The sequence below is a fragment of the Trachymyrmex cornetzi genome, unplaced genomic scaffold (genome assembly GCF_001594075.2).
Source record: "Trachymyrmex cornetzi isolate Tcor2-1 unplaced genomic scaffold, Tcor1.1 scaffold2560, whole genome shotgun sequence".
NCBI classification, from domain to species: domain Eukaryota; kingdom Metazoa; phylum Arthropoda; class Insecta; order Hymenoptera; family Formicidae; genus Trachymyrmex; species Trachymyrmex cornetzi.
In genome coordinates, this window is record NW_017297230.1 from 11,189 (window position 1) to 20,153 (window position 8,965).

Sequence of the window (8,965 nt, forward strand, 5' to 3'; positions counted from 1 at the left end):
ATAGGCCTATGGGCAGGAGCACGCGTTACTGGTAATGCAGAATATGATTAGATCGCAAGTGTGGTGGGGAATGAGACAAGAGAATTCTAACATAATGTAAAATTTTATAAAACATGTATTTAATAATTAATGAATCCATCCCCAGAAAACGTCAAGTAGATTTTTCTCAAATGGAATTTACCAAAGGATGTTTGGAACAAAATTTGGAACTTTCAAATTCACGTATGTGTGTGTGTGTGTGTGTGTGTGTGTGTGTGGTTTACATCTCTGTTTATCTGCAACGAACAATTTTCCAAGTCTGTCAGGAGCTATTGCATATTATATGTAATAAACACAAGTAATATATTTTATTCCTCCCACAAATTATCTAATTATTATGTATTTTTTTACGAAATACATTTTCAGGTATTATTGAAAATTGGTGGGACTCGTCTACTTTATCTCAACTGACTAGACTATTAAAAACTTTATTTTTGAAAACTGGACCAGTTTGGTTAATTTGGAACATTTGAAACAAAATTTGGGACTTTGTCAAATTCACGTATGGTTTACATCTCTGTTTAACTGCAACAAATTTGTTAACTAAGTTAAAAAACAATAATGAAAAAATTTATTTGTTAACTAGGCTAGCAAATGATAATGAAAACCAATTTATTCGATAACGATCTCCATTTGTTTATATTTAAAACATAAATCATGAAGGTTAGAAAGAGAAACTAATTGTAAGATGCACACATTATAAAGTTTTATTATTTTACAGTAATATGAATAGTTACACGCACTGTTTTTATTTATACATTCATATAATAATTATACTACGTTTATATTATTCTAAGGGCGACTGTTACCAACGCCGATTAACTCAATCAGCAGTCATCCTAATATAGATCTATAGGGACTATAATATAACACGTGCGTTATATTGCAGTTATATTGTTGAGTGGGAAATTACAACTAACGGGTACGTTACATGTAACTTTGTGTTAGCTGGGATACTTCCATTTCTGCGTTCCTATTTAACTGTGATAACTTCTGTCTATATTAGGATGACTGCTGATTGAGTTAATCGGCGTTGGTAACGGTCGTATTGTATTACTAGGAGAAGCGTTTCCTTTCTCTAGTAAAAAGATCCAGTAAAATCATAACCTAAATTCGTACGTGCTTCCACATGCTTCAGAGAATCGTTTTCTCGGGCGTGTTTAATTTGCGATTAAGCAGAGAGATATTGTGCTTCCACGTGCTTCAGAGAATCGTTTTCTCGGGTGTGTTTAATTTGCGATTAAGCAGAGAGGTATTGTGTTTTTATATTTGTTTCAGTTTTGTTGTATTGTTTAATTAGTTGATGCTCTTATTAATTGTTTTTATTGTTAGTGGCTGATTTATCAAATAATATTATCCACATGTATAAGTTTTGAAAAATTTTTTAAATGGTTAACAAACATGAAATTTATACAATTTACAAGAAATCAGCCACTAACAATGAAAACGATTAATAACAGCATCAACTAATTAAATACTACAAAACTGAAACAAATATAAAAACACAACACCTCTCTGCTTAATCGCAAATTAAACACGTCCGAGAAAACGATTCTCTGAAGCACGTGGAAGCACAATACCTCTCTGGTTAATCGCAAATTAAACACGCCCGAGAAAACGATTCTCTGAAGCACGTGGAAACACGTACGAATTTAGGTTATGATTTTACTGGATCTTTTTACTAGAGAAAGGAAACGCTTCTCCCAGTAATACAATATGACGGTTACTGGACGGGTGGCACCCAGTTGGACATGGCTCAATTGGACACGAGCTACTCACAGCGCTTGAGACTACAAAGCTCCTAAGCACCGGTCGCTGTGATTGGTGGTGTCCAATCGAGCCGTGGTCAATCGGGATCACCCCTTACTGGTGTTACGTCCAAGCTCCGATAATATGGGTGAAAAGGTTTAGGGAAAGAAAAGGGTAAGAAGGGAGAAGCATGGAAGGACGTTAGAGCAGACGCTATGTCTCGCATGCATCCGCGGGAAAGGGATGGAGCGAGTCGAACGCACCGTTTATAGCTCTGGAATATGGGTCAACGTCCCGAAAGGACGATATGACACCTGTTTCCGATGAGCAGTGCGATCGTCGGTCCGACTTTAGAGTCAAGGAACTTAATCCTTATAACTCGGGACCGGACCCTATGCGATCTCTGACGCGGAGTGGGAGTAGATACAGGTCTTATAATCTTAAAATAAATGCGAATTGTGGACCATTATGTTCGATATATTCTACTTTTATTGTTGTTATTAAAATTAACATACCTTATGATTATTAATACTTAAAATTATAATTATACTTTACTATTTAAATCATAATAATTAATATTCGTAAAGAACTCTAAATAACAATAAAATTTAAATATGAAACGGGGGATGTAAGAGTCAATACCAACGCACAATATTAGAAAATAATCAGGACTCTATTATATTACGTTAAATAACATTACATGAATTCCATTGCAAAATATTACATGTTTTGGTCTTTATATTAGACTTTCTGTGGATATATGCTACATATAAAATTGTTACACTACTTCGAAGACACCGAATAAAATTTAATAGTAAAACCACGTCAACGAATGAACATAAACCGAAGGTATCGAACATAAACCAAAGTTAATTCGATAAAAGGTTGGATGGCTAATAGAACAGAAATTCTTGATGTTTATTATGTGACAACTATTTATAAATTCGAAAATAAAATATTCACAAGCTTCTTGTCAGTCAGTGTCATAGCAAATAATAAATAATATTAGTCATAATGTAAAACCACGGAGTCCAATTCCATTAAATCATATATATATATTTTAATAATAATAGACCATCAGAGTATAACAATTGTGGAGAGTCCAGAGATAAAATTACATATGTATAACTGGTTCAACTGACAAACACTGACTAACTGGCTATATTTAATTTCAATCATAATATTACTTAAACAATATTTGTTAACCGCATGTGTGTGTGTATATATGTGTGTTTAAAGTTATATTCGTTATATTTCTTTTATTATGCATGAGGGAGGAGGAAAGAAATTAAAAAAGAAGGCTACGGGGACTAAGAAAGGATGGGGGGAGTGCGGAAGGTAAACAGGGATAAGGACTTCGGGTAATTGACCGGTTATGGCATTCCTGATGTTATCGGGATCCGCATCTACAAAATTTATGGTATAAGTATTCGAAGGAAGGGGTTCAGTAGATATTGGAAATTGGGAAAAAAGAGAGGCTAATGACTGGGGATTTCCATAGTGAAAATGGTAGCGAGGACGAGGAGAGGGAAGTTCGTACAGGAGCTCCAAGCTTGATGAAGAATCAGCGGGAGAGACGGGACGAGGAGATGGAGGGACTGATTGAATAGAGGAATTTGGAGTGAAGGGCGGGGTGTCGGGAAAGATACGTTCTGTTAAGGCATCCGAAATGGCAGGTAAGGGAGTTCGAGGAGGAGGAGGATTTTCGACTGGATGATCGTTATTGTGATTATTAGCTACATTATCGTTATCATGATCTAAGTTATCGTTATTGTGATTATTAACTAAATTATCGTTATCATGATCTAAGTTATCGTTATTGTGATTATTAACTAAATTATCGTTATCCTGATCTAAGTTATCGTTATTGTGATTATTAACTAAATTATTGCGGAATTCCTGGTATGCTTAATTTAATAGGCGACGGGCTTCTCTTAATCGTAGGCCGCGTAGCCGCCTGGCTGCATGGGAAGGGCGTGCGCGTTGTCGATCACTCACTACGATTAATTAAGTGTCATAATTTAATGTCAGGCTCTGCTTAACAAAGGGGAAGGGAAATCAAAGAGTGAAGCTCGCGTATTAAGCGAACTTCCAAATAAGGGGTATAGAGTTCATCGAAGAAATCGATGAACGTGGAAGGATAAAGATGATAAAAAAGTGAAGCTCGCGTATTAAGCGAACTTCCAAATAAAGGGTATAGAGTTCATCGAAGAAATCGATGAACGTGGAAGGATAAGGATGATAGGTGAATTATAGAAACAAGATTGAGAGTGCAGAGACTGAGAGGGTTTAATGTTTCGCTAGAGAGTAATCTATAGATTCGCGAGGTAAATAATTTAAAAAGAGTAACTTACTGCTGTTTAGCAGCTTCCAGATTTCGCAATGATTGGTGGTCCGATCTTGGTGGAGGTCGTGTGATGGATTGGACCCCCGAAGTGGTCTCAGTTGGATGTCTCCACTCGAAACCTTTTCGCGGTGACTAGGATCGCTGACCGCGCCGATTTGATTGCGGCGATCTGGTCGCGGACCGACGATAACTTTTAATTGATTTTGAATTCGATTAACGGACCGGCAGAGGTTCGCTTTACGTAAGGAATTTTGAAAAACTGAGCTCTGTTTGCGAAGGCCCTCCTTTTATATTCGTCAGTTAGGAGTGCCGTGTGCAAGTCTAGTGTGTGGGATTAGGCTTATCTAGGATTAGAATTAAGGGTATCGGTTGTGAAAAGAGATACTGGGATATGTGTCTTAGATGATTCTTCGCCATCGACCATTTACCGGATGTTCGACAGTCATAGAGCCACACTTGTCATTTATTAAGGACAACCGTTGTTTTGGTTATAATCCTTAACGACTGTGCCCGAGTGGAAAAAAAAGGAGCGAACGTTAATCGGCTCGCAGCTATCGAAACTTCCTATGGCAAATACGATTGGTCTACTGGTGTTACTTGTTAATAACCCTTATGGTGATGACGAAGATTCGAAGAAAAGAACAGTGGAGTCTGTACGTAACATTGGATACTATACTGGAAATCAGCAAATGGGAACACACCCAGAGTCGTATTGGTGGTTGCTTGGGAGGTTATTTCCAGTCTCAAGGCAATCGCAGTTGCAGTCGTTCGAGTCGGTCCAATTCAGGGTCCTCGACATAGAAGTCGTAGACGGTCGTGGAGTCTTAAGTCGTAGGAAACCAACCAATCACAATCAAATATAAGGAGAATACTCGATTGGAATTGGTCAGTTTCCTACGACTTAAGACTCCACGACCGTCTACGACTTCTATGTAGAGGATCCTTTCCTATTCCAACGACTGCGACTATTACGACGAGCCAATCAGAACTAACTGAAACTAACGAAGAATCTGCAGGCACGTGAAAAAGTCATATGTAGTTCAATATTGTAGAAGTGAGATATTTGCATTGTGAATATAATGGAGTCGCAAAATATAGATATTTGTGATGATAATGATGAAATATCTCCTTCAGTGTATGAAACATATAATTTGGACGAAAAGCTTCAGGACGATCTCGAATTAATTTCTTTGGTTGAGGGTAATCCGCAATTATATGATAAAAAAAAGAAGTGATTTTAAAAATGTTAGAGACAAAGAAATGACATGGGAGAGTATAGGAAATGCTCTAACAAATCCAATGAATGATGAGTTGAAAAAAATTTTTTTTTATTCTATTGCACACTTAACCTATCAGTATTATAAATAATATCCTTTCGACTATTTTTTTAGGTCCTGATGCAAGACACAGATGGGAAACACTCAGAAATCTATATGGAAGGGTTAGACGATAATTTACAAGTATCGATAAAGAAAATTGTTTATCTGGTTCAGGCCAAAATGATATTATGATAGAAAATATGCTGACTCCTCAAAGCAAGGCTATTCACAGATTTTTGGGGAAATTATATGTTCCACGAAAGTAAATCATATTTATTTAATATATATCTGTTTCAATCTTATCTTGCTTATTTTTAATAATAAAATTATTTTACATTTAAGAACTATATCAAATTACAAGAGACCAAGAATGCTTTTAACACACACACGTGCATCAAGTTTAAAATCCCCAATGATATTAGATAGATGTAGTCAAGCATTGGCAGTACCATCTCATAAATCTGCTGCTTCTGTACTTATAATACCTCCCAAAGTGACCAAGTTGAATGAATCATTAACCACTCAAACACAAAAAGTCTCTATAGTACACACAAAACAGAAAGTACAAAGCATCTTACAAATAGCTTCAGCAAATTCGTTTCAGGAAACACTAGCTTTATCTTCAGCTGAGGAAGCAGCTTTTGTAAATACGGTTCAAGAAACACTAGATTTATCTTCAGCTGAGGAAGCAGCTTCTGTAAATACGGTTCAGGAAACACCAGCTTTATCTTCAGTTGAATCAACTCTATTCATTTGCAACGAAGACTTCATTAGGATTAAAAAGGAAAGTAGGTGTCATACATTTAACATTTGTTGAAAAATTATTTTTAATCAGTAACTATCACATTTCCTTTAAGGTAAAAATTTAGGTGAAGCTGCTGATAAAGGATTGCCTGATGTTAAACGACCTTTTGCTGTCCCTAAAGAAGACATTCGTAAAAAAAAAACAATATGAAGATACTGAAATAGCCATGCTTGAATCATCCAAAGCGATTACTTCAATATGTTCTGAGTTACCAAAGTTGCTGCAGAGCAATACCGTAACTCACATTGCACAGGATAATACAAAAGAAGAGAAAGTTATGGCCATGATGTAATAAGACAGGTGAACCAAGTAGAAGGATGCGCAGGAACCAATTTTGTCAGCCAATCAGAAATCTGTCCAAAATGCAAAAAGCAATATGGCTGCCTCTATGATACGGGACGTGGGCCTGATTAGGTTAGCTCTTACGCCGTAGTCGACGTCGTGAATTAGTAAGTGGCGGGGTGATCCCGATTGGCCACGTCTCGATTGGACACCACCAATCACAGCGACCGGTGCTTAGGAGCTTTGTAGTCTCAAGCGCTGTGAGTGGCTCGTGTCCAATTGAGCCGTGTCCAACTGGGTGCCACCCATAAGTGGCTAAGAAATCGGCCAGCCAGAATTATACTCGTTCACAGTGGCATTAAAAAGAGTAGGTCAGATGAATATTAAACTGTAAAATATTATATAACAATTCAAATCATGCCAAATATAATGCCAAATATAATGCCTGCAACAATTCCGCAAAAACCTTTGTTGTAAAAGAAATTGGAGTAAATTTGAACCAGAAACGCGCACATTAGTGAGATAATGTTTAATAATTTCTTATGAACAATGTTTTTCTATTTCTTATTCGTAATCATTTAATCTTCTATATTACTATTTTACTTATTAATTTATTGATCTATTTATAATTATTTTACTTTTATTATGTATTTTTATTATTTTACGAGGCTTTTATAACAGTATTTTCATATTATATATTTACAAACGTTTTTATTTACATTTTTATCATACACATATATTAATGTTGCCTCTGAAAATCGCACTGCATTTTGGACAGATTCCTGATTGGCTGGCTTATTGCTTGGCCGCCATGATGCGCGTTTGTTCACCTGTCTTATTACATCATGGCTATGGCTACCGTGCTTTTACAATCCTTGAAGCAGGTGTCTAAAAATAAAAAAAGCCGCTATATGATGAAAACATTTGAAGTTTTACAGACATTTGAAGAAGATACAGCATGATTTTATTTTAATTATTTTCCATTAATGAATGGATAAACGAATATTCTTTTAATTTACCTAATACTTTTTCAATGCTGTGAGAAAATATGCTAATTTTATTTTTATTATTTAATTATTAAACACATGCAATATCAGCATTATTTGACTAGCCGTCCGTAAGATTTAAAAGTAATTTTTTGCATGGCTATCTATGCCAGATAATTTTCGGTTTTATTCGATTTAAAGTCAATACATATACAAAAAGTCGTTCATATAATAGTTGTGCAAGTGTAATAATAAAAGAGGTTATTTTAGTTTTGTTTATATCTTTATAATATAGAAATCTATATAGTAGATGTAACGTCCGGTGCGCCTACAACATAGCGCCCCGACCGGTTACCAAGCGAGCGCGAGCACGGAATATAGCGAACCGATATAATACGTGCTGACTACAAGCGCGTATAGCTATAGGCCAAGCCACCGAAGCTGTCGCGTTCGAACACCGCGCATACTGCGCCTGCGCCAAAGAATAAATGCTGAAAACGATGCAAGAATGCACTTTTACGAGGAAACACCATTAATACGATGTAAGGAATAGCTAAGGTAACAACTGACCTCGACGCAGCTGCAGGGAAAAACCGCAGACCTGCGGAAAAACTATAAAAACGCATAACGTTAACGCAATGCACCGCCGCGCAACCACGAATGCACCCACCGGTCACAAAAGGGCCCCGCATACGAATAAAATCATCGCGGATAGAACCAAAGCGCACACAACCGAGAAAAGGCCTTAAATAAACATCAAATTCCACGCGCACAAAGAATAGAAGGATCCAGAACAACACAAGAGACTTATGATGAAAAAACGCGCAGGAAATAAATGCAAGCCCTGCCGCAACGGGCCGCGATACACGATAGCCAAACGCGCCAATACAAATCTCGCGACCCCCGCAGCAGGATAAAACGCGCGATCTAACCAAAATCCTATTATCATTAGAATAAAGTACAAATTACACACTCGGCACGTAATAGTGATTTCGCAATGGCACGTGAACGAAAACATCCCCTTGCCGCGAAGGGCCACGAAATAAACAGTATATAAAGCAGAGCGTCTAAAGACAATTCTCCTTACTTCTTCCTGAAAATACCAACGGTAAGCACTCCTAGCGCTTTAATTAGCACTCTGGATCTTCCGTATATCCCATTTAGATCCTGCCCTGATCGTGCGCCAACCACGGCGTCTGACGGGCTATCTCCTCTCCCTGTTTCGACAGCGCTGGCCATAGCGACGTCAAATCCCCGCGGAATTCAAAACGAGCGCCTTTCTCGGCGTCGAGGCCTCCGCACTCCCACCCTCTTTAAAAAAAAAACGCGACTCTTACAACGCTTCTTTCTGGCGTAGATGCCATTAAAGAAGCGACCGCGCGGCAAACGTGGGGGTTGGCGCGTCCATTTAAAGAAGCTCCAACGGGAGCTCCTCTGC